This window comes from Mobula birostris, chromosome 1, assembly GCF_030028105.1.
Source record: "Mobula birostris isolate sMobBir1 chromosome 1, sMobBir1.hap1, whole genome shotgun sequence".
Lineage (NCBI taxonomy): Eukaryota > Metazoa > Chordata > Chondrichthyes > Myliobatiformes > Myliobatidae > Mobula > Mobula birostris.
Window position 1 is genome coordinate 254,089,490 of NC_092370.1, and position 26,134 is coordinate 254,115,623.

Consider the following 26,134-nt stretch of genomic DNA (forward strand, 5'->3'; position numbering starts at 1 on the left):
ACTGAAGTAAGACTCATTGGTCTATAATCTCCTGGGCGATCTCTACTCCCTTTCTTCAATAAGGGAACAACACCCGCAACCCTGCAATCCTCCGGAACTTCTTCCGTCCCCATTGATGATGCAAAGATCATCGCCAGAGGCTCAACAATCTCCTCCCTCGCCTCCCACAGTAGCCTGGGGTACACCTCCACCGATCTCGGTGACTTATCCATCTTGATGCTTTTCAAAAGCTCCAGCACATCCTCTTAATATCTACATGCTCAAGCTTTTCAGTCCCCTGTAAGTCATCCCTACAATCGCCAAGATCCTTTTCTGTAGTGAATACTGAAGCAAAGCATTCATTAAGTACCTCTGCTATCTCCTCTTGTTCCATACACACTTTTCCACTATCACACTTGATTGGTCCTTTGAGAGATTGAGGTGAAGGAACCCTTAGGAGGCAGTGATCATAACATGATTGAGTTCACTGTGAAATTTGAGAAAGTGAAGCGGAAATCCGATGTGTCCGTATTTCGGTGGAGTAAAGGAAATTACAGTGGCATGAGAAAGGATCTGGCCAAAGTTGACTGGAAAGGGACACTGGCGGGAAGGACGGCAGAGCAGCAGTGGCTGGAGTTCATGCGAGAAGTGAGAAAGGTGCAAGACAGATATATTCCAAAAAAGAAGAAATTTTCAAATGGAAAAAGGATATAACCATGGCTGACAAGAGAAGTCAAAGCCAAAGTTAAAGCAAAGGAGAGGGCATACAAGGAAGCAAAAATTAGTGGGAAGACAGAGGATTGGGAAGTTTTTAAAAGCTTACAAAAGGAAACTTAGAAGGTCATTAAGAGGGAAAAGATGAACTATTAAAGGAAGCTGGTAAATAATATCAGAGGATATTAAAGTTTTTTCAAGTATATAAGGAATAAAAGCCAGGTGAGAGTAGATATAGGACCGATAGAAAATGATGCTGGAGAAATTGTAATGGGAGATAAGGAGATGGTGGAGGAACTGAATGAGTATTTTGCCTCAGTCTTCACTGAGGAAGACAGCAGTATACCGGACACCCAGGAGTGTCAGGGAAGAGAAGTGTGCGCAGTCACAATTACGGCAGAGAAAGTACTCAGGAAGCTGAATAATAGACAATAGGTGCAGGAGTAGGCCATTCCGCCCTTCGAGCCAGCACCACCATTCACTGTGATCATGGCTGATCATCCACCATCAGTATCCAGTTCCTGCCTTATCCCCATAACCTTTGATTCCACTATCTTTAAGAGCTCTATCCATCTCTTTTTTGAAAGCATCCAGAGACTTGGCCTCCACAGCCTTCTGGGGCAGAGCATTCCATATAGCCACCACTCTGGGTGAAAAAGTTTTTCCTCAACTCCATTCTAAATGGCCTACCCCTAATTCTTAAACTGTGGCCTCTGGTTCTGGACTCACCCATCAGCGGGAACATGCTTCCTGCCTGCAGCGTGTCCAATCCCTTAATAATCTGATATGTTTCAATAAGATCCCCTCTCAGCCTTCTAAATTCCAGTGTATACATGCCCAGTGGCTCCAACCTTTCGACATATGATAGTCCCGCCATCCCGGGAATTAACCTTGTGAACCTATCCTGCACTCCTTCAATAGCAAGAATGTCCTTCCTCAAATTTGGAGACCAAAACTGCACACAGTACTCCAGGTGTGGTCTCACCAGGGCCCTGTACAGCTGCAGAAGGACCTCTTTGCTCTTATACTCAATTCCCCTTGTTATGAAGGCCAACATGCCATTAGCTTTTTTCACTGCCTGCTGTACTTGCATGCTTGCTTTCAGTGACTGATGTACAAGAACACCTAGATCTCGTTGTGCTTCCCCTTTTCCTAACTTGACTCCATTTAGATAATAATCTGCCTTCCCGTTCTTACCACCAAAGTGGATAACCTCACATTTATCCACATTAAACTGCATCTGCCATGCATCTGCCCACTCACCCAGCCTGTCCAAGTCACCCTGCATTCTCATAACATCCTCCTCACATTTCACACTGCTTCCCAGCTTTGTGTTATCGGCAAATTTTCTAATGTTACTTTTAATTCCCTCATCTAAATCATTAATATATATTGTAAACAGCTGTGGTCCCAGCACTGAACCCTGCGGTACCCCACTGGTCACCACCTGCCATTCCGAAAGGGACCCGTTAATCGCTACTCTTTGTTTTCTGTCAGCCAGCCAATTTTCAATCCATATCAGTACTCTGCCCCCAATACCATGTGCCCTAATTTTGCCCACTAATCTCCTATGTGGGACTTTATCAAAGGCTTTCTGAAAGTCCAGGTACACTACATCCACTGGCTCTCCCTTGTCCATTTTCATAGTTATATCCTCGAAAAATTCCAGAAGATTAGTCAAGCACGATTTCCCCTTCGTAAATCCATGCTGACTCAGACCGATCCTGTTACTGCTATCCAGATGTGTCGTAATTTCATCTTTTATAATTGACTCCAGCATCTTTCCCACCACCGACGTCAGGCTAACCGGTCTATAATTCCCTGTTTTCTCTCTCCCTCCCTTCTTGAAGAGAGGGACATTAGCCACCCTCCAATCCACAGGAACTGATCCTGAATCTATAGAACATTGGAAAATGATTACCAATGCGTCCACGATTTCTAAAGCCACCTCCTTAAGTACCCTGGGATGCAGACCATCAGGTCCCGGGAACTTATCCGCCTTCAGACCCGACAGTCTTGCCAACACCATTTCCTGCCTAATATAAATTTCCTTCAGTTCATCCATTACCCTAGGTCCTTTGGCTACTATTATATCTGGGGGATTGTTTGTGTCTTCCCTAGTGAAGACAGATCCAAAGTACCTGTTCAACTCATCTGCCATTTCCTTGTTCCACATAATAAATTCACCCGCTTCTGTCTTCAAGGGCCCAATTTTGGTCTTAACTATTTTTTTCCTTTTCACATACCTACTATCCTCCTTCATATTCTTGGCTAGTTTACCTTCGTACCTCATTTTTTCTACGCGTATTGCCTTTTTAGTTACCTTCTGTTGCCCTTTAAAAGTTTCCCAGTCCTACGGCTTCCCCACTCGTCTTTGCTATGTTATACTTCTTCTCTTTTATTTTCATACTGTCCATTACTTTCCTTGTCAGCCACGGCCTCCCTTTACTCCCCTTAGGATCTTTCTTCCTCTTTGGGATTTTGGGGCCCCTACCAAACTTCTTCAACCGTCTGAGGTGAAAGAGGCGCTGTTGTGCCTTTTTCACCGCACAGCTGGTGTGCACAGACCACATGCGTTCTCGGCGATGTCGATGTCAAGGAACTTGAAGTTGTTTACCCTCTCAACTCCAGATCCATTGATGTCAATAGAAACATAGAAAATAGGTACAGGAGTAGGCCTTTCGGCCCTTCGAGCCTGCACCGCCATTCATTAGGATCATGGGTGATCATCCAACTCAGAACCCTATACCTGCCTTCTCTCCATACCCCCTGATCCTTTTAGCCACAAGGGCCTTATCTAACTCCCTCTTAAATATAGCCAATGAACTGGCCTCAACTGTTTCCTGTGGCAGAGAATTCCACAGATTCACCACTCTCTGTGTGTAGAAGTTTTTCCTCATCTCAGTCCTAAAAGACTTCCCCTATATCCTCAAACTGTGACCCCTCATTCTGGACTTCCCCAACATTGGATAGGGGTTAGCCCATCACCATTCCTCCTGTAATCCACAACCAGCTCCTTTGTTTTTGCAACATTGAGGGGGAGGTTGTTTTCTTGACACCACTGTGTCAGGGAGCTGTGTAGTCAGTGTGAAGTGACAAATCCTGCTTAAACCTCTTCCTTAGATTTAGAACATGCTGTTCAGCAACCTTCCTATTATTTGGCATGTTAACTTCTTTCTTTCTCAAGAGTAAACTAATCTGATAGTGGCCATCCACTAGTTTTGCGGAATTCGTAACTAGCTCCGTGAATTTGTGGTCTTCTCTTGACAGGCTAGGTTGTTCATCCTGACTGCATTCTGGGATGTCTGCCTTAAACTGCTGCTGCCAAAGTTCATCCAAGTTCAAAACTAGATCCTGTTAATTGTCAGCTCTGGCTGTGCATAGTCTCTTCCATCACCATTATCTCCTTTCCACAGTCTATTCATAGTCCAACCCAATGTTGTCCTAATTGCATAGGTTCCATGATTAACACTGCAAATCACTTGCAACAGCTCCAATGCTTTAGGCGCATTTGTCCCTATTAGCAGTGTAAAAGTTGAATCTGAATAAAATTTGGGAGACCAGCTTCTTATAGTTACCACAGTTTATTGCGTACCCTCCTGCAGGAGTTTGGGACCCAGTTGTCAAAGGGAGGACATGTAATTACTGCCACCGTCTGACAAGTGGGCCAGCTCCCTCAGGTTACAGCTGTATATTTATACATAGTAAGCCCCATACATTACAGTTGCAAGATGTTATTTGAACTGGTATACCCACCAAATCTGTTGGTGCAAAACTTAGTTACAGATAAGAGAGTCTGCTAGATGAAGGCTTAATTACAGATGGATATGCTGTCCAGTCTTTATCCCTTATTCCCTTTGCTAGGCCCTGACTTAATTACAGATGGATGTTCATTCTTGTCCTTATCGGTGAGCCCTCCCTCCCCTACTCAAACGAGGATACAATGTACAATGTTATCAAACTCTCAATGTCTCTCTGCAAGCCAGGGAGAATTGGTATAAGCCTGTTTTAGCTGACTGCTGAAGACTGAGTTTACTTCAGTTCAAAAATTCCTATTCAGCCCCAATTATTCTTTTAGCTAGAGGTTACATAGGTTCAAAATGATTTTTTTGATATCCTCAATTCCTCAGCAGCACAGTTTCTGAATCAATCTCTGGCAACTGGACGTGTTTCAAGTGAGACCATCCCTGGAGATCCCTCTGTCATGGAATGTTCCCTATGTGGACAAGCATACTTTTCTGTATATAGATATTAGGTAGTTCACAATAGTTTTCACCATCTAAGCCAGCCACTTCCAATGCTGAAACAATGTGGCTACTTAAGATCTTCTCTTGACCCATGGTAATAAGAGAAAGCAAGTCATTTATCCTGTGAGGTTGAGTTTGTTCATGAGGCCCGATGTGCAGAACTCTGCTATACTTCCTTGGTCTCGGAAAGCATAAGTAACCACTGTCTTTGTTACCTTTCTTAGACTTCACTTGTACTGGAACAATAGGGAGATTACAATCATGATCACCAACCCCTGTAAGACCATTAGCTACGAGGACACTACTCTCTACTGATTCTTTCATGGCTTGTTTTGATTCTGCAACCTTTTCGTCATTGTGAATATGAAGTATGCTGGGATGCTTGCCACAGCAGACCTTTCATGAAAGACGCTTCCTACAATCCTTGTTGGTGTGCCCTGTGCACAATCAGCTAAAGCAGACATCGTTTCCCTTTAGTAAGATAATCTTCTCACTATGAGTCCTTTTCTCCACCTTGGGACATGAATCCGATAGGTGTTCACCCTCGCAAAATGGTCAAACCTTTTAGGCTGACGGGACCATTTCCCTTTCGTTAATTCCAGGTTCAGTTTTAGCTTTACTTCTCACTGTGGCCACATCAGTGGCAAAGCTGCTTCCTTTAGCTTTATGTAATGGCCTTTACCCCAACTGACTCCCGTTGCCTAGGGTGAATAGCCGTGGACCCTGCCAAACAGTGCAAATGCTTTGGTGCGGATACGGTGTGAGGTGCCCAATGATCAGCCACAACACAAATATCAAACAATATACCAAGTGCGAGTAACGAATTATACTTTATAGCAAATTTTGGTGATGGGTTAGTAGGAACAACTAAAAGAAAAAGCGCCACACAAGTAACTTATAAGTCTTGTGCACGTAATATTTTAATACGTTGGAGCTCACCTCCAATTCCATCCACAACATCCTTCTGAGACTCCGTCCACCATCCAAACCTCTGAGGTCCAGTATCTGCTGCCCTGGAACCGCTGTCCATTCCCCCCACATCTGTCCTCTCTGCTTGTCTCCCGAAAAAGCCTGCGCTCCTTAACTCAGCACACATATACAGGATAACATAACATGACTTAGATTGGCTAGCAAATGAATACACTCCTCATTATCAGTAAATATAACCCAAACGCGGAAGATTTAAAAGGAACACAGCCTCATACAGCGGACAGCGGAGTTTGGGGGCTGCAGAGTGAGCCGGGAGCAGAGTGAAGGCTTAAGGACTTCGGCTCAACGGGCTCAGGCGGAAATGGGTGAGGCGGGGAAGGTTTGGTATTCATTTTTTGTTGTTATTTGAGGAGAGGGGCAGTATGAGTGTGAGGGCAGCTTGTTCTCAGTGCCAGATGTGGGAGGCCCTGGAGTCTCCAAGCCTCCCGGATGTCCACATCTGCGCCAGGTGCGTCGAGATGCAGCTCCTAAGGGAACCTTCGTCTGGTCAGGGAGAGTGAGGAGTTGATAGAGAGGAGTTACAGGCAGGTGGTCACACCGGGGCCACCGGAGGCAGACAAGTGCATCACGGTTAGGAGGGGGAAGGGGAAGAGTCAGGTACTAGAGAGTACCCCGGTGGCTGTGCCCCTTGACAATAGGTACTCCTGTTTGAGTACTGTTGGGCGGGGAGGGGGGCAACAGCTTACCTGGGGGAAGCGACAGAGTGCACAGAGTCCAGCCCTGTAGCTCAGAAGGGTAGGGAAAGGAAGAGGAGGGCAGTTGTAATAGGGGACTCGATAGTAAGGGGGTCAGATAGGCGATTCTGTGGACGCAGTCCAGAGACCCGGATGGTAGTTTGCCTCCCTGGTGCCAGGGTCCGGGATATTTCTGATCACGTAGAAGATATCCTGAAGTGGGAGGGTGAAGAGCCAGAGGTCGTGGTACATATAGGTACCAATGACATAGGTAGGAAAAGGGAAGAGGTCCTGAAAGGAGAATATAGGGAGTTAGGAAGGGAGTTGAGAAAAAGGACAGCAAAGGTTGTAATCTCGGGATTACTGCCTGTGCCACGCAACAGTGAGAGTAGGAATGCAATGAGGCGGAGGATAAATGTGTGGCTGAGGGATTGGAGCAGGGGGCAGGGATTCAAGTTTTTGGATCATTGGGACCTCTTTTGGCGCAGGTGTGACTTGTACAAAAAGGACGGGTTACAATTGAATCCTAGGGGGACCAATATCCTGGCGGGGAGATTTGCGAGGGCTACTGACGTGACTTTAAACTAGAATGGTTGGGGGATGGGAATCAAATTAAAGAGACGAGGAGAGAGGAAGTTAGTTCACAACAGGGGGATGGGAGCAAGTGCAGAGAGACAGAGGGGTGTAAAATGAGGGTAGAAGCAAAAAGTAGTAAGGTGAAAAGTAAAAGTGGCAGGCCGGCAAATCCAGGGCAAAAATCAAAAAGGGCCACCTTTCAACATAATTGTATAAGGGGTAAGAGTGTTGTAAAAGCGAGCCTGAAGGCTTTGTGTGTCAATGCAAGGAGCATTCGTAACAAGGTGGATGAATTAAAAGTGCAGGTTGTTATTAATGAATATGATATAGTTAGGATCACAGAGAAATGGCTCCAGCATGACCAAGGATGAGAGCTCAACATTCAGGGATATTCAATATTCAGGAGGGATAGACATGAAAGAAAAGGAGGTGGAGTAGCATTGCTGGTTAGAGAAGAGATTAACGCAATAGAAAGGAGGACATTAGCCGGGAGGATGTGGAATCGATATAGGTAGAGCTGCATAACACTTAGGGGCAGAAAACGCTGGTGGGAATTGTGTACAGGCCACCTAACAGTAGTAGTGAGGTTGGGGATGGTATTAAACAGGAAATCAGAAATGTGTGCAATAAAGGAACAGCAGTTATAATGGGTGACTTCAATCTACATATAGATTGGGTGAACCAAATTGGTAAGGGTGCTTAGGAAGAGGATTTCTTGGAATGTATGCGGGATGGTTTTTTGAACCAACATGTCGAGGAACCAACTGGAGAGCAGGCTATTCTAGACTGGGTATTGAGCAATGAGGAAGGGTTAATTAGCAATCTTGTCGTGAGAGGCCCCTTGGGTAAGAGTGACCATAATATGGTGGAATTGTTCATTAAGATGGAGAGTGACATAGTTAATTCAGAAACAAAGGTTCTGAACTTAAAGAAGGGTAACTTTGAAGGTATGAGAAGTGAATTAGCTAAGATAGACTGGCAAATGACACTTAAAGGGTTGACAGTGGATATGCAATGGCAAGCATTTAAAGATCACATGGATGAACTACAACAATTGTTCATCAAAGTTTGGCAAAAGAATAAATCAGGGAAGGTAGTGCACCCGTGGCTGACAAGGGAAATTAGGAATAGTATCAATTCCAAAGAAGAAACGTACAAATTAACCAGAAAAAGTGGCACACCTGAGGACTGGGAGAAATTCAGAGTCCAGCAGAGGAGGACAAAGGGCTTAATTAGGAAAGAGAAAAAAGATTATGAGAGAAAACTGGCAGGGAACATAAAAACTGACTGTAAAAGCATTTATAGATATGTGAAAAGAAGAAAATTGGTTAGGACAACTGTAGGTCCCCTACAGACAGAAACAGGTGAATTGATTATGGGGAGCAAGGACATGGTAGACCAACTGAATAACTACTTTAGTTCTGTTTTCACTAAGGAGGGCATAAATGATCTTCCGGAAATAGTAGGGGGACATAGGGACCAGTGAGATGGAGGAACTGAGGGAAACACATGTTAGTAGGGAAGTGGTGTTAGGTAAATTGAACGGATTAGAAGCAGATAAATCCCCAGGGCCAGATGGTCTGCATCCCAGAGTGCTTAAGGAAGTAGCCCAAGAAATAGTGGATGCATTAGTGATAATTTTTCAAAACTCTTTAGATTCTGGACTAGTTCCTGAGGATTGGAGGGTGGCTAATGTAACCCCACTTTTTAAATAAGGAGGGAGAGAGAAACCAGGGAATTATAGACCGGTTAGCCTAACATCGGTGGTGGGGAAAATGCTAGAGTCAGTTATCAAAAATGTGATAACAGTACATTTGGAAAGCGGTGAAATCATCAGACAAAGTCAGCATGGATTTGTGAAAGGAAAATCATGTCAGGAAGGAAAGAGTGAGAATAAACGGGACCTTTTCAGAATAGCAGGCAGTGACTAGTGGGGTACCACAAGGCTCAGTGCTTACATATGTATCAATATTAGTTGTTTACAATATGTATTAATGACTTAGATCAGGGAATTAAATGCAGCATCTCCAAGTTTGTGGATGACACGAAACTGGGCGGCAGTATTAGCTGTGAGGAGGATGCTAAGAGGATGCAGGGTGACTTGGATAGGTTAGGTGAGTGGGCAAATTCATGGCAGATGCAGATTAATGTGAGGTTATCCACTTTGGTGGCAAAAACAGATTATAATCTGAATGGTGGCCGATTAAGAAAAGGGGAGGTGCAACGAGACCTGGGTGTCATTATACACCAGTCATTGAAAGTGGGCATACGGGTACAGCAGGCGGTGAAAAAGGCGAATGGTATGCTGGCATTCATAGCAAGAGGATTCGAGTACAGGAGCAGGGAGGTAGTACTGCAGTTGTACAAGGCCTTGGTGAGACCACACTTGATTCCTGGGATGGCAGGACTATTATATGATGAAAGACTGGATCGACTAGGCTTATAGTCGTTGGAATTTAGAAGATTGAGTGGGGATCTTACTGAAACGTATAAAATCCTAAAGGGATTGGACAGGCTAGATGTAGGAAGATTGTTCCCGATGTTGGAGAAGTCCAGAACGAGGGGTCACAGTTCGAGGATAAAGGGGAACCCTTTTAGGACCGAGATTAGGAAAAACCTCTTCACACAGAGAGTGGTGAATCTGTGGAATTCTCTGCCACAGGAAACAGTTGAGGCCAGTTCATTGGCTATATTTAAGAGGGAGTTAGATATGGCCCTTGTGGCTAAAGGTATCAGGGGGTATGGAGGGAAGGCTGGTACAGGGTTCTGAGTTGGATGAACAGCCATGATCATACTGAATGGCGGTGCAGGCTCGAAGGGCCGAATGGCCTACTCCTGCACCTATTTTCTATGTTTCTAAACAAGCTGCTAGAGAGAGAATTTTCTCAGCAGTTAACATATGAGAAGTCATTTTGGTAATAAGTGATTAACAATTAACAGTCCAGCTAATATTACTGAGAACCCTACACTTAGAACGAAATTGTGACTTAGATTTGTTTACACATTTGCTTATCGGAGGAGGAGAAGATGGCGGCGCGACATAGCGCGCGCAGCCTCTCTGGTGATGAATATCTGTTATCTGTTAAGTAGGATGCCGTGCACAATTCTGATTTGATGGAGGCAGACATAAGAGCACAGAGGAACATTTGGTGAAACTTCTGAAATGCCTGTTTCGCTGCCACCGCTACTGTGTGATCGGAAATCTCCGGAGGGGAAGGTCCCGAATCCTTGGCTTTGCTTGTTGCTCGGCGGCCGGGGCAGGGTTGAAGCGCTCGACAGAGTCGGTGCTTGGTGTCGGAGGGCTGGTCTGAGTTTCGAAGTTTTCGGATGGTCTCAGAGTCGGACTGTGGTCGGGTGCTTCCAGGATGCTTCATTGGCAAGTTTGTGGCGCTGGAAGCTCATGGTAGGGAGAATTTCTCCCTTCTGCCGTCTGTGTGAGATGTTGGGGCTATCGGGACTTTGAGGCTTTTTTTTACCGTGCTAATGGTCTGCTCTTATCAAATTACGGTATTGCTTTGCACTGTTGTAACTATATGTTATAATTATGTGGTCTTTGTCAGTTTTAGTCTTGGTCTGTCTTGCGTTTCTGTGATATCATACTGGAGGAACATTGTATCATGTTTTAATACATGCATTTCTAAATGACAATAAACAAGGACTGAGTGTCCCCGTAACCAAATCTATTGCTGGTGATGGAACTTCCTGAATATTCCCAAACACCAGGTGTGTAGCAATCTTTAATTGCCTTTCTATATAATCAACAACATCAGTGAAAGAAGTTTTATGACTTGCCTTTTTTGCTGTTCACAGACTACAGTACTCCATTTACAGTGCCTATAAGTATTCATCCCTCGTCGAAGTTTGCATGTTTTATTGTTTTAAAATATTGAATTACATTGGATTTAATTTGTCTTTTGCTAACACTGATCAACAGTCAAAGTGAAAGCAAATTTCTACAAATTGGTCTAAATTTATTACAATTAAACACAAAATAACTGATTGCATAATTACTCACCCCCTTCATTTGAGTATTCAGTAGATTTACTTTTGGCACCAGTTACAGCCTTGAGTCTGCGCAGATAGGTCTCTCAGCTTTGCACATCTGGACACTTCCCTCATTCTTCTTTACAAAACTGCTCAAACTCTGTCAGAGCGCATGGGATCATGAGTGAACAGCCCTTTTCAAGTCTAGCCACAAATCCTCCAGTGGATTGAGATCTGGAGTCTGATGGCCACTCCTCGATATTAACTTTGTTGTTGTTTTGGGGCTTGCTGGAAAACAAATCTCCTAAGTTGCCGTTCTCTTGCATACTGCATCAAGTTTTCCTCCAGGACTTCCCTGTATTCTTCTGCATTTACCTACCACCTTCACAAGCCTTTTAGGGCTTGCTGCAGCAAAGCATCCCACAGCACCATGCAGCCATCATCATGCTTCACTGTAGGGACGGTGTATTTTTGATGTGCAGTGATTGGCTTACACCAAACATAGCATTTACTCTAATGACCAGTAAGCTCAATTTTGATTTCATCAGCTCATAAAACTTCCTTCCAGCTGACTTTGGAGTCTCCCACATGCCTTCTGGCAAACTCCAGCTGAGATTTCATATGAGTTTTTTTCAACAGTGGCCTTCTTTTTGCCATTCTCCCACAAAGCTGTGATTGGTGAAGCACCTGGGCAACATTTGTTGTATACACAGTCTCGCATCTCAGCCACTGAACCTTGTAACTCCTTGAGAGTTACCATAGGTCTCTTGGTGGCTTCCCTCACTAGTCCCCCTTCTTGCAGTCACTCAGTTTTTGAGGATGATCTGCTCTTGGCTGATTTACAGCTGTGCCATATTCTTTCCATTTCTTGATGATTGACTTAACTGTACCTAGGGGATATTCATTGACTTGGAAATTTTCTTGTATCCATCTCCTGACTTGTGCTTTTCAATAATTTTTTTACAGAGTTGCTTGGAGTGTTCTTTTGTCTTCATGGTGTAGTTTTTGCCAGGATACTGACTCACCAGCAGGTAGACTTTCCAGATACAGGAGTATTTTTACAACAATCAATTGAAACACCTTGACTGTACACAGGTTTATAAAAAGCTAGGACACCTTAACTAATTATGTGACTTCTAAAACCATTTGGCTGCACCAGTGATGATTTGGTGTGTTGTATTAAAGAGGGTGAATATTTATGTAATCAATTATTTTGTGTTTATATTTGTAAATAATTTAGATCACTTTGTAGAGATCTGTTTTCACTTTGACATGAAAAAGTCTTTTTCTATTGATCAGTGTTTTTAAAAAAAAAGCCAAATTAAATCCACTATGATTCTCAGTGGTTGATCGGGGCAGGACTGCGCAAGCGTGTGTAAGTCGGCCCGTGAGGCAGCGGGAGTATTTAAAAGAGAACAGTTTGATGGAGCGGGCGACAGAGTAGAGGGAGACAGAGTAGGAAGGCTTTCTCTTGAGAGGCTTCGGCGAGCAGAGGCTGAGGACGAGCTTCACTCCAAATGAGATAAGGCCGGGTAAGTTCCTTTAAAAGGAGGACTGTCTGCAGTGGTATTTTATTTGAAGCAAGGAAGGCGGCGAGGCTGTAGCGTATTGGGTAGGTCATGACAGCTGAGATCGGCCTGGTGGTTTGTTCCTCCTCAGTATATGGGAAATCAGGGATACTTCCAGTGTCCCTGATGACTATGTTTGCAGGAAATACGTCCAGCTGCAGCTTCCGGCAGACCGCATTGAGCAGCTGAAGTTGCGATTGGATTCATACTGGAGCATCCGCGATGCTGAGAAATTCATGAATAGCACGTTCAGTGAGTTGGCCACACCGCAGGTAAAGGCTACATAGGCAGAAAGGGAATGGGTGGCCACTAAACAGCGTAGCAGTAGGCAGGTAGTGCAGGAGTCCCCTGAGGTCATCTTCCTCCTAAACAGATATACTGTTTTGTATACTGTTGGGGGAGATGTCTTATCAGGGAAAGGCAGCAGCAGCCTAGTTCATGGCACCATGGGTGGCTCTGCGGCAGTTGAGGGAAGGAAAAGGAGCGGGAGGGCTATAGTGATAGGGGATTCAATTGTAAGGGGAACAGACAGGCATTTCTGCTGCCGCAAACGAGACTCCAGGAGGGTATGTTGCCTCCCTGGTGCAAGGGTCAAGGATGTCTGTGAGCGGCTGCAGGACATTCTGGAGTGGGAGGGTGAACAGCCAGTGGTTGTGGTGCACATAGGTACCAACGATATAGGTAAAAAAACGGGATGTGGTCCTACAAGGTGAATTTAGGGAGTTAGGAGATAAACTAAAAAGTAGGACCACAAAGGTAATAATCTCTGGATTACTACCAGTGCCATGTGCTCGTCAGAGTAGAAATAGGAGGACATGTCAGATGAATACGTGGCTTGAAAAATGGTGCAAGGGGGAAGGATTCAAATTTCTGGGGCATTGGAACCAGTCCTGGAGGAGGTGGGACCAGTACAAATAGAACGGTCTGCACCTGGGCTGGACTGGAACCAATGTCCTAGGGGGAGCGCTTACTACTGTTGTTCAGGAGGATTTAAACTAATGTGGCAGGGGGATGGGAACAAGTGCAGAGAGACAGAGAGGTGTAAAATGAGGGTAGAAGCAAAAAGCAGTAAGGTGTAAAGTAAAAGTGGCAGGCCCGCAAATCCAGGGCAAATATCAAAAAAGGCCACTTTTCAGCATAACTGTATTAGGGCTAAGAGTGTTGTAAAAGCAAGCCTGAAGGCTTTGTGTGTCAATGCAAGGAGCATTCGTAACAAAGTAGATGAATTGAATGTGCAGATAGTTATTAATGAATATGATATAGTTAGGATCACAGAGACATGGCTCCAGGGTGACCAAGGATGGGAACTCAACATTCAGGGATATTCAATATTCAGGAGGGATAGACATGAAAGAAAAGGAGGTGGGGTAGCATTGCAGGTTAGAGAGGAGATTAACGCAATAGAAAGGAAGGACATTAGCCAGGAGGTTGTGGAATCGATATGGGTAGAGCTGCATAACACTAAGGGGCAGAAAACACTGGTGGGAGTTGTGTACAGGCCACCTAACAGTAGCGAGGTTGGGAATGGCATTAAACAGGAAATTAGAAATTCGTGCAATAAAGGAACAGCAGTTATAATGGGTGACTTCAATCTACATATAGTTTGGGTGAACCAAATTGGTAAGGATGCTGAGGAAGAGAATTTCTTGGAACGTACGCGGGATGGTTTTCTGAACCAACATGTCGAGGAACCAACTGGAGAGCAGGCCATTCCAGACTGGGTATTGAGCAATGAGGAAGGGTTAGTTAGCAATCTTGTTGTGAGAGGCCCCATGGGTAAGAGTGACCATAATATGGTGGAATTGTTCATTAAGATGGAGAGTGATATAGTTAATACAGAAACAAAGGTTCTGAACTTAAAGAAGGGTAACTTTGAAGGTATGAGAAGTGAATTAGCTAAGATAGACTGGTAAATGATACTTAAAGGGCTGACAGTGGATATTCAATGGCAAGCATTTAAAGATCGCATGGATGAACTACAACAATTGTTCATTCCAGTTTGGCAAAAGAATACACCAGGGAAGGTAGTGCACCCATGGCTGACAAGAGAAATTAGGGATAGTATCAATTCCAAAGAAGAAACATACAAATTAGCCAGAAAAAGTGGCACACCTGAGGACTGGGAGAAATTCAGAGTCCAACAGAGGAGGACAAAGGGCCTAATTAGGAAAGGGAAAAAAGATTATGAGAGAAAGCTGGCAGGGAACATAAAAACTGATGGTAAAAGCTTTTATAGATATGTGAAAAGAAAAAGATTGGTTAAGACAAGTGTAGGTCCCTTACAGTCAGAAACAGGTGAATTGATCATGGGGAACAAGGACATGGCAGACCAATTGAATAACTACTTTGGTTCTGTCTTCACTAAGGAGGACATAAATAATCTTCCAGAACTAGTAGGGAACCGAGGGTCTAGTGAGATGGAGGAACTGAGGGAAATGCATGTTAGTAGGGAAGTGGTGTTAGGTAAATTGAAGGGATTAAAGGCAGATAAATCCCCAGAGTGCTTAACGTAGTAGCCCAAGAAATAGGGGATGCATTAGTGATAATTTTTCAAAACTCTTTAGATTCTGGATTGGTTCCTGAGGATTGGAGGGTGGCTAATGTAACCCCACTTTTTAAAAAAAGAGGGAGAGAGAAAGGGGGAATTACAGACCGGTAAGCCTAACATCGGTGGTGGGGAAAATGCTAGATCAGTTATCAAGGATGTGATAACAGCACACTTGGAAAGTGGTGAAACCATCTGACAATGTCAGCATGGATTTGTGAAAGGAAAATCATGTCTGACGCATCTCAGAATTTTTTGAGGATGTAACTAGTAGAGTGGATAGGGGAGAACCAGTGGATGTGGTATATTTGGATTTTGAAAAGGCTTTTGACAAGGTCCCACACAGGAGATTAGTGTGCAAACTTAAAGCACACTGTATTGGGGGTATGGTATTGATGTGGATAGAGAATTGGTTGGCAGACAGGAAGCAAAGAGTAGGAATAAGCGGGACCTTTTCAGAATAGCAGGCAGTGACTAGTGGGGTACTGCAAGGCTCAGTGCTGGGACCCCAGTTGTTTACAATATATATTAATGACTTAGCCGAGGGAATTAAATGCAGCATCTCCAAGCTTGCGGATGACACGAAGCTGGGTGGCAGTGTTAGCTGTGAGGAGGATGCTAAGAGGATGCAGGGTGACTTGGATAGGTTAGGTGAGTGGGCAAATTCATGGCAGATGCAATTTAATGTGGATAAATGTGAGGTTATCCACTTTGGTGGCAAGAACAAGAAAACAGATTATTATCTGAATGGTGGCCGATTAGGAAAAGGGGAGGTGCAATGAGACCTGGGTGTCATTGTACACCAGTCATTGAAAGTGGGCATGCAGGTACAGCAGGCAGTGAAAAAGGCGAATGGTATGCTGGCATTCATAGCAAGTGGATTCGAGTACAGGAGCAGGGAGGTACTACTGCAGTTGTACAAGGCCTTGGTGAGACCACACCTAGAGTATTGTGTGCAGTTTTGGTCCCCTAGTCTGAAGAAAGATATTCTTGCCCTACAGGGAGTACAAAGAAGGTTCACCAGATTGATTCCTGGGATGGCAGGACTTTCATATGATGAAAGACTGGATTGACTAGGCTTATACTCTCTGGAATTTAGAAGATTGAGGGGGGATCTTATTAAAACGTATAGAATTGTAAAGGGATTGGACAAGCTAAATGCAGGAAGATTGTTCCCGATGTTGGGGAAGTCCAGGACGAGGGGTCACAGTTTGAGGATAAAGGGGAAGCCTTTTAGGACCGAGAGTAGGAAAAACTTCTTCACACCGAGAGTGGTGAATCTGTGGAATTCTCTGCCACAGGAAACAGTTGAGGCCAGTTCATTGACTATATTTAAGAGGGAGTTCGATAAGGCCCTTGTGGCTAAAGGGATCAGGGGGTATGGAGAGAAAGCAGGTACAGGGTTCTGAGTTGGATGGTCAGTCGCGATCATACTGAATGACGGTGCAGTCTCGAAGGGCCGAATGGCCTACTCCTGCACCTATTTTCTATGTTTCTATGATTCAATGTTGTAAAACAATAAAACATGCAAACTTCCATGGCAATGAATAATTTTTATAGGCACTATATCCTGAAGTATTTAGGGCAATTTCTTCTTGAGGAGGAATTGCCAGAGAGTGATGAATGTATAGAATTCATTGCCAAAGACCAAGTCATTGGCTATATTTAAGGCAGAGTTTGATAGATTCTTGATTATTCAGGGCATGAAGGGATGCAAGGAGAAGACAGGAGATTGGAGCTGAGAGGGAAAATGGATCAGCCGTGACAAAATGATGGAGCAGACTCAGTGGACCAAATGACCTAATTCTGCTCCTTTATCTTGTGGTCTTATGGACAATTGACATATTAGCAGGCATGTCCAGCACACACACACACGTACTGGATTTCTACCATGGCATTGCTATAGCCTTTAAGAAAAAGACTGTAGTCTTGAAGAATTTTCATGTCTTCAGCTTTAATAAGTACCCAAGAAAGAGCCTTTTGCCTATAGGTTGATGTAATTTTCTGTTCATTACCAAAGTGTTCCTGTCATGAAGGTTTAGCTTTTAGACGTTCTCCCTTAGGGTCGACATCCTGGAAACTTCTGACGTTCTGTAGGGCAACCTTTAGTGTACTGTTCAAGTAGATAGAGGCAGTCACTCTAGCTATCCACTGTTTTCAAAACCCCTCATGAATGCATGATACTGAAATGGATGTCCATGGAAGATTTGAATTTCTCTTTTAGGCAATGATGAAATGCGTTGCTGTTGTACCAATAAGGTTATTAGTTAATTTTGCTTCCTCATAATATCAGTAGTATTGTTTTGACCTCTATCATCTAAAACAAGTGTGTTTCCATGCTGTAAGTGAATATCCGCATGAGCTGTGGGATATGACATAGGGTCAGAGTGCCTTACTAGTGCAGGCTGAGAGTAAGCACCATGAACTACTTCATGGGAGTTTTGTTCATGTATCTCAAACACACGAGGAACAAATGAATCAACATTGATATTAAGTGTATTGGTTTTTCTTTGTGATTTTTCAATATAAGAATTCACACCATAGGACTGTCCTGCTGGAGCACTTTTAGCAGTCGTGACACTTGAAGCTCAAAGCACATTAAAGGGTCTCGGCCCGAAATGTCGACTGTACCTCTTCCTAGAGATGCTGCCTGGCCTGCTGCATTCACCGGCAACCTTGATGTGTGTTGCTTAACTTTAGCCATTTGTGTGGCAATATTTTCCTCCAACTTAAGCTAATCCTTCCTTTTTCCATAGGTGTTCCTCTTGCTGTTCCATTGCATGCTTGTCCTTCAACTTAACCTGTTTCTTCCTTTTCTGTAGCTGTACCTTTTGCTCTTCCAGCGCATGTTTGTCCTCAATAATCATTGACGTGTCATTAATGAAGCTAAATCAGCCTCTGTTTTAATGTGTGCAGAGGAGGTAGTAGATGCAGAAGATTTCTTCCTGCAACAGAGCTTCAAGTGCTGACATTTGATACACTGTCATTCAGTTTCACATCATCTTGTGGGTCATCTGCCAAATGAATAGTCAAAACATGCTTTGGAGTTTGAGAAACATCGTCAGTTGGAAGGTGAGACACACATTCACTTGTTGCATCAATATGACCTTCAATATGACATGTTAGGGTCAACGATTAGTTCATATCCTCTATGAATGCACTGCATTCGTGATCAATATTTGAAAAACGTTGGTTGTTTTCCTTGTTCAGCCTTGGAGAAGTAATGAATTAGCATGTGATGTTGCTTAGCAACACTTCACAGAGATTAGTCAAGCCCTCAAGATGAGATTGCATGTAAGGCATTTTCTTATGGTCATTAATTGATGTTATTAAACCTTTAATTTTGTTCACATTTGTTTCGTACTTTTGAAGACTTTAAATTAGATTAGCCTTAGCTTTGGTTTTAATTTCTCTTTTGCAAGCCCCAACTACAGGGTTGTTGCCACCTATTCCATGCTTTGATACAGTCGTATTACTTTCTGTTTGTTCACTTGCAGTTCCGGCAAAATGTAACTCAAATAACGTAGTTAACAAACAAACAGTCGGTACTTTCACAACGCTTAAACCAGACTGAACAAACAGCTTTTAATTCAAGCGTTGGCAAATGGAATATTTCAGCACTTCAGTACAATAAAGCGATGAACCCTGAGGCGAACTTCACACAACTGAGGTACAGTCCTAATGGATGGACCGCACTGACCATTCAAAAATGACCATACAAACATAGAGCATGAATTAACAAAAGGAGGCAGATAATCCTACTGCAAGCTGCTCTTATTTTTGACCTGTTGTTCATGGTGTCACGATTTTAATTTTGCCAATGCGTCCAAGGCAGTCCTTTGCTGTACACTGGTGTTTATTTGGTGTAACTTTTTTTGTTGACAAAATGTAGTGGTTACTTGAAAACAAACCAAAACCGCTGAGGGCCTAAGCCAAGGTAAGCGACCTGTGTGATGTTTAAGGTGTGTTTGATCCTTTGTTACAAAACCAGCAAAGACAAATGATCTTGTAGCGACTTTAAAAAAATCTGGACACTCTTGAAGCACTAGATGGAGTAAATCGCACTTGACTTTGCTCCGTTCTTTTTTTCATTTATTTCCCACCTGTTTAGTATTCACAGTGAAATGTTTACAATATTTTTGTATGCTTGAATTTTGACTTTTAATTCTTGGAAATAACAACCAGAGGGAAAAAGGCACTAACCGAGAGCACGGAAGCCGACAATGGAAATGGAGAAGGAGGCGACCCTAAACAGTTTAAACAGCCTCAACAGGCACAACTGACTTTGGAAGTTATATACAAGCTTTTGGGTGACAAACTTGATAAATTTGATAAAAGATTTTCTAATCTCGAGATAAAGTTAAATAATATTGAAGATCAACTTGGAGCAATTAAACGTGAGAATGAAAAGCAACAACTAATTTCGGATCTTGATGAAAATGGCAGACAAACAGACTGCAGATTGAGCTCATTGGAAATGAAAGTAATCTCGACCACTCAAACGCTGGAACAATATAAAGCCAAGATTATTGACCTGGAAAATCGCAGTCACAGACAGAATGTACGGATTTTAGGACTTCGTGAGGATGTTGAAAGTGGCGATCCCACTAAGTTTTTTGCTCAATTTTTAATTGAGGTATTCAGTACTGAAGTGTTTTCTAACCCCCCTATACTAGACCGCGCTCATCGCTCATTAAGGGTTAAACCTCTGAAAGCTTTAAAACCCAGAGCTGTTGTTCTATGATTCCACTATGTGCATACTAAGGAGCAGTTAATTCGAGTTGCACGTCGGAAAGGCATGATTGAGTATGGGGATCTCAGATTTTGTTTGGCGGAAAATTTTAGTCCAGAGTTGTTACAAGAGAGGTCTCTTTTTAGGTCGGTGATGTCGGTATTATACCAAAAGAAATTATACCTTGCGTTGTTATATCCTGCGTGTTTAAGGGTTGTTTTGCCAGTTTAACGGTTTAAATCAGTGACGGAGGCATGTCAATTTCTTGAAGAGCTTGACTAATTTTCAAGTGTTTAATAAATTTATTGCTTTTTCATGTTTGGATGTAGTTGTCTATTAGTTTAAAACTAATGTGTAGATTTGCCTTTAAAGTTCGGGAAATCTCATTCTTGGTTGGATTATACCTGTATTTTTTTTTTGGAGTATAGATGTTTATTATGCTTTTATGTTAAGATTTCTTTTCTCTTTTATTATTTTATGTAAGTATTTTTAACTTCGTTTAACATTTTGACTTAGCGACAGTGTTTTTTTTGAATTAATAAGATTGTATTTTGTTTCATTTTTCAAGATTTCGCCTTTCAAAATGTCTCGCAATGACTGGGTTCTTTTTTTTCAATATTTGTTTTGTCCTTTTCTTGGTATTTCTCTCATAATGTTTTGTCTGTGGGTGGTTTATTACATTTCTTCCATTTGGAGTTATGTCTTCATGAGAGTTGGGGGTAATGTATTTGGGATTAGTTAGCATACTGGCTGACTTTGGCCAGTTTTTTTTTCGGGCTTGGTGGGTAGGGGATGGTATTTCTTTTAGCTTAGTATTTTCCAATTGGGATGTTCTGAAACTACAAGTATGTCTGAATTGTCGTAGATTCCGGTTCCTCTTTAAACTTTTTCCTCTTCCTGAGTCATGGGTTTCCCGTGCAGTAAGGTTAACCCTTTGCATACCATTTGGCTTATGGTAGTAAAATGGATAATGTTATTAATTTTGTTTCATGAAATGTAAATGGTTTGAATCATCCGATTAAACGGAAGAAGATTTTTAAAGTCCTTCATAGACTGAATGCTCAGATTATCTTTGCTCAGGAGACTCGTGTGAGGAGGGTGGATAATCAACAGTTTTTTAGGTTTTGGGAGGAACAACAGTTTCATTCTAATTCATAATCTAAGGTAAAAGGAATCTCTATTTTTATAGACTCCTCGATTTCATTTGTTCATTATGAAACAATTTCAGACCCGAGTGGTAGATTTTTGTAAATTACTGGTTTATTTTATAATCAAAAAGTCATTTTGGTTAATATTTATGCACCAAGTACTGACTATCCTGAATTTTTTAAGCATTTATTTGCATCTTTTCCTAATTTAAATAAATATAAGTTGGTAATGGGTGGAGACTTTAATTGTTGCTTGAACCCTTTGATGGATAGATCTGCCCCTAATCAAATATCTCTAAACAAATCCACTATTTTTATTAACTCCTTTTTAGTTGATTCCAGAATCTTAGATGTTTGGAAGCTTTTATATCTTAATGAGAAAGAGTTTTCATTTTTCTCCCATGTATATTATCGTTATTTGAGAATTGATTTTTTTTATTGATTATTGATTAGCTTAATCTGTTATTGCATGTGAATATGATGCAATTACTATTTCTGATCATGCACCTCTGAAACTATCAATTAATTCACTGACGTAAGTTCTAGTGCTAGACAATGGAGGTTCAATTCCACTTTGCTTCAGGATTCAAATTTTGCCAATTTTATTAAAAAACAGATTGATTTTTTCTTTTCACCTAACTCTACGGATGAAATTTCCAGTGGAATATTGTGGGATACTTTTAAAGTATATATTCGTGGGCAAGTTATTTCATATTCTGCTGGATTGAAAAAACAAATTAATAATGAAATATGTACATTGGTTGTTAAGATTAAAGAAATAGATTAAAAATATTCTGTTGCTCCTAATCTAGAACACTATAAAAAGAGGGTTGAACTTCAGATGCAACATAATTTGTTATTAACTTCCCCGATTGAAAATCAATTACTTAAAACTAAGAGTCAATTTTATATACATGGTGATAAATCGGGTAAATTATTGGCAGACCAACTGAAAGCTGCTTCGGCTAAACGTTTGATTAGTAGAAGTTTTTAAAGGGGATGGTACCTTGACGGTTGATCGTGACGAAATTAATAAATCTTTTCAAGAATTTTATACCTCTCTATATCAATCGGGATATCCTGAAGAGTCTACCATAATGCATGAATTTTTAAGGAAATTGAACATTCTGAAATTACCACTTAATGAACGCTTAGAACTAGATGCATCCATTACGGATGATATTGTTTGGATGGATTTACAGTAGACTTTTATAAATCTTTTTCAAATTTACTTTCACCATGGCTATGTAAATTTTTTAAGGATGCCTTACTTGTAGGTAAATTGCCACAATCCTATTGTGAAGCATCCATTTCTTTAATTCCTAAAAAAGATAAAGATCTTACTGATTGTGCATCATATAGACCTATATCTTTGTTGAATGTAGATTCCAAAATTTTTTCTAAAATAGTAGCAAATAGATTGGAAAAGGTACTGCCACAAATTATTTCTGATGATCAGACGGGATTTATTAAAAATCGCTTTTCGTATTTCAATGTTAGGAGATTAATGAATATTGTATATACTCCTTCATCTAAAGTTCCGGAATGTGTTATTTCGCTCGACGCCGAGAAGGCGTTTGACAGAGCTGAATGGAAATATTTATTTCATGTGCTTGAGAGATTCAACTTTAGCCCAAAATTTATTTATTGGATTGAATTGATACATCATTCACCTTTGGCTTCCGTAGTTACCAATAATCAGAGATCCCCCTTTTTTAGGCTTTTCAGAGGTACTGGACAGGGTTGTCCGTTAAATCCTTTGTTATTTGATATAGCTTTGGAACCCTTGGCAATTGCCTTTCGTGATTCACCCAATATATTTGGAATTACTCGTGGGAAGGAGACGCATAAGGTAGCATTGTATGCAGATGACTTGTTACTATATAGCTGTAACCCAGAGAAATCCATCCTGGCAGTTTTATCACTACTAGCTCATTTCAGTAGTTTTTCTGGTTATAAACTAAATCTTAATAATTCAGGGCCCCAAACAGTCCTTCCAGGTGAGGCAACACTTCACCTGTGAGTCGACTGGGGTGATATACTGCGTCCGGTGCTCCCGATGTGGCCTTTTATATATTGGCGAGACCCGACGCAGACTGGGAGACCGCTTTGCTGAACACCTACGCTCTGTCTGCCAGAGAAAGCAGGATCTCCCAGTGGCCACACATTTTAATTCCACATCCCATTCCCATTCTGACATGTCTATCCACGGCCTCCTCTACTGTAAAGATGAAGCCACACTCAGGTTGGAGGAACAACACCTTATATTCCGTCTGGGTAGCCTGATGGCATGAACATCGACTTCTCTAACTTCCGCTAAGGCCCCACCTCCCCCTCGTACCCCATCTGTTACTTATTTTTATGCACACATTCTTTCTCTCACTCTCCTTTTTCTCCCTCTGTCCCTCTGAATATACCTCTTGCCCATCCTCTGGGTTCCCCCCCCTTGTCTTTCTTCCTGGACCTCCTGTCCCATGATCCTCTCGTATCCCCTTTTGCCTATCACCTGTCCAGCCCTTGGCTCTATCCCTCCCCCTCCTGTCTTCTCCTATCATTTTGGATCTCCCCCTCCCCCTCCAACTTTCAAATCCCTTACTCACTGTTCCTTCAGTTAGTCCTGACGAAGGGTCTCGGCCTGAAACGTCGACTGCACCTCTTCCTACAGATGCTGCCTGGCCTGCTGCGTTCACCAGCAACTTTGATGTGTGTTTCTTAATAAGAGTGAGCTTTTTCCATTAAATATGCAAGTTCCAATTTATACAGTAATTTGAATTAATTACTGATTATTTCACTTATTTGGGTGTCAAAATTACTAAAAAATATAAAGATCTATTTAAAGTTAACTTTCTACCCTTAATTGATCATGTTAAACAATTGTTTACTAAATGGTCCCCACTGTCCTTATCATTGATTGGTCGAATTAATGTTATTAAAATGGCTGTTTTACCTAAATTTCTGTATTTATTTCAAATGGTACCAATTTTTATCTCTAAATCCTATTTTGGTATTATTGATTCTAAAATTTCTTCTTATATATGGCAGAATAAAAATCCTAGATTGAGTAAGAAATATCTACAGAAATCAAAAAAGGACAGTGGTTTAGCACTGCCGAATTTTATATTTTATTATTGGGCAATTAATATCCGATATTTAATGTCTTGGACGCAAGATTAGGATGAAATTCATTGTCCACAATGGGTGAACCTGGAGGGTGAGTCCGTGCAGTGGTTCTCATTAGCTTCTATTTTAGGAGCTTTGCTCCCCTTTGCATTAACCAAACTGAATAAACAAATAATTAATCCAATAATTAAATATACAATACGAAAATGGTTTCAATTTCGCAATTTTTTTGTATTGAACGAATTTATTTTATCTAGTCTGTTACGTACCCCGTAACTGGGTTGCCAAACCAGCAGAAATGGACCACTTAATTGGAGTCTGGTTTAACAGAAGCTAATATAGTTTTATTAAAGAAATAAGTAACACAGTACTCTAATTGTAAGGATATAAATGCAACAGGTTAGCAATGATAAAACACACATGTACACAGAACTAGAGTAATAGGAATCAATCAAGCTCTATCGCAGTCTAGAGGTAAAATGATCAGTCTCAAGTGACGCAGAGTTCAGTTCAGCTTAGTACAGTTCACAGTAATCACTGTGGTGCTGTTGGAGAGAGAGAGAGAGAGAGATGCAAATCTGATTCAGCAGACCTTTGATGTTCTTCGCAGTTGGCTTTCGGGCGGACCCTTTTTTTATGTCTTCTGTGGTCACCGACTGTGACCGCTCCGTTCCAGATACAACCGTTCTTCCTCGGTGAACCCGACACCCAGGCAAGGGCGGGCACACGCACCAGGTTCCCGCCGATTATACCTTTTCACCCTGTGCGTCTATGGTCGGTTCCGGTGAGCAGACCTCAAAACTCCTACCAACTTGTGGGGGCACACCACTCTTCCAGGGTCTCGTTATCTCGTGATCTCGTGGTGTGTGTCGTGCCTTAGTGAACATGTTCTTTTTAATCCCCCTGCTGGGGTATCGCCTGTCCATCAAACTTAAAATAGTTCAGATTCAAAGCAACCGGTCTGTCAATATTCTGAAATATGTTTCTTTCTCGTTAATCTCTCTCTTCTCTCTTATTAGCATTTTGAATGTTTCTCCATTGTCTCACTTATCTTTCTCATTAGCATCAATCTTCTGATAACTTGGTTTTCCGTCACACCCCTATCCTTCAAAGGATTTTTACTGGGGTAAAAATTATGGGCATGAATACATTATTAGATACACACTAATATACAGGGTCATCAGCTATTCGGCTAATACAGAGAACTTTAAGTTGTCAACACCTTGACAGACAGTCAGCAATCACCTTTTCGGTTCCTTTTATATGTTTTATTTGAATATCAAGTTCCTCTAAGACCAGGCTTCAACTTAGCATCCTTTTGTTTTTATCCTTCATAGTGGCCAAAAACGCTAATTGGTTGTGATCAGTGTAAATTCTCAGTGGTTTCCGTCCTGGACGAATATAACAAAGGTCGTTCCACACAAAGTTAGCATTCTTTGGCAAGAGCTTAGTAAGAGGGAGGGTAATATCTGCAAAGGTTTTGCAAAACTTCCGATAGTACCCCATCATCCCCAAGAACCTTCTCAGGGCTCTCTTGTCTGTCGGAGTGGGGACTTCAGAGATAGCCCGCACCTTAGCCTGCATCGGAGCCAGCTGCCCCTGTCCTACCACAAATCCCATATAAGTGACCTTCGTGTGGTCAAATTCACTTTTTGCGAGGTTCACTGTCAGGCTGGCTTCAAACAGCTTTTTAAACAGTTCCTCTACTGCCACAATGTGCTCCTCCCACGTGTCACTCCAGACCACTAAATCGTCAATATACGCTTCTGTGTTCCTTAGCCCTTTTGTCACTGAATTAATCATCCTGTAGGGGTGTTGCTTACTAGGCTGACCTGATGTGACAACAACACCATGTCC

General features: G+C 42.1%; 1 protein-coding gene across 6 annotated transcripts in view; it reads left to right on the forward strand.

Annotated features, from left to right (window-relative positions):
• Positions 1-26,134, forward strand: part of syne3 (spectrin repeat containing, nuclear envelope family member 3) — a 175,207-nt gene that overhangs the window by 20,655 nt on the left and 128,418 nt on the right. The window contains exon 1 of one of the 6 annotated variants that reach the window (XM_072274911.1): positions 21,034-21,173. The exons of the other annotated variants lie outside the window; for them this stretch is intronic. The gene's annotated coding sequence lies outside the window, so the exon portion shown is untranslated. Of the gene's footprint in view, positions 1-21,033; positions 21,174-26,134 lie in introns of those variants that run through there. 6 annotated transcript variants of the gene reach the window in all.